This window comes from Petaurus breviceps, unplaced genomic scaffold, assembly GCF_028583685.1.
Source record: "Petaurus breviceps papuanus isolate PSGF00001 unplaced genomic scaffold, PetGlider_PUasm1.0 90845, whole genome shotgun sequence".
Classification (NCBI taxonomy): Eukaryota; Metazoa; Chordata; class Mammalia; order Diprotodontia; family Petauridae; genus Petaurus; species Petaurus breviceps.
In genome coordinates this window covers 2,729,292-2,730,132 of record NW_027187359.1, presented here as the reverse complement: position 1 = coordinate 2,730,132, position 841 = coordinate 2,729,292, and positions in this window count along the sequence as shown.

Below are 841 nucleotides of genomic sequence, written 5' to 3'. Positions count from 1 at the left end.
TCATCCCATATATCTGTGCCTATTTCCTCTCAATGGAATTATACCCCAATTATCCCACAGGGCTCATTGCAAATGGGGAAGCTAAATGAGATAATTGTCCAAGATTTGAATCAACATTCTGCCTGTTCTCCAAAAATGGTATTCCTTTGTGCTAGATTAATAGCTAAAGTTTACCCCAGGATCCTCTTAAATCAAAGACCACAGTCTTTTCCTTAATAGCTTTCTATGGTCTTATCTCCTGCTACGCTACAGAACCATCTAAGACATTTCCAAACATAAAATTTGCTTTTCCTGTGTTTTGAGCACCTTTTCCCAAGCTGTTCCTTGGGAACATGTCTTCCTTTCCTCCCGCTCACTTTTAATATTTTACCTATCAAAATCCTTTTTCTGCTAGGCTTGACCTCCATCCAGCCTTCACTCATCACTTCTCAAATCTACTTAAAACTGCTCAGTAGTTAGGTTATGTACCTGTGATCTCCACAACTGCATTAAAAGGTAACATTAGTATATATATATTTCTCCCCTGTAATCACTTATAATACCTTATACATAGTAGGCACTCAATAAATTCAAATTAAGTATTTGTTAAATGAACATAGTAATTTGACTTCCTTAATACCCACCCTCCTCAGCTCCATTTAATAGGGATTTTTTTTTCCTGAACTCTTGGGAAGGGGAAGGTGAATTCGAAGTGTTCATATAAACTGAAGCAGTTGGTAAGGATTTTTGGTCAGGGAGAAGTAGGACAGAGGATATGATTATACTTGTAGAGAGGTCATCATTCAAGCCAAAGTTTATGGAGTCAGACTAGGCTAGGGACCAGATATCACTCACCCTGGTG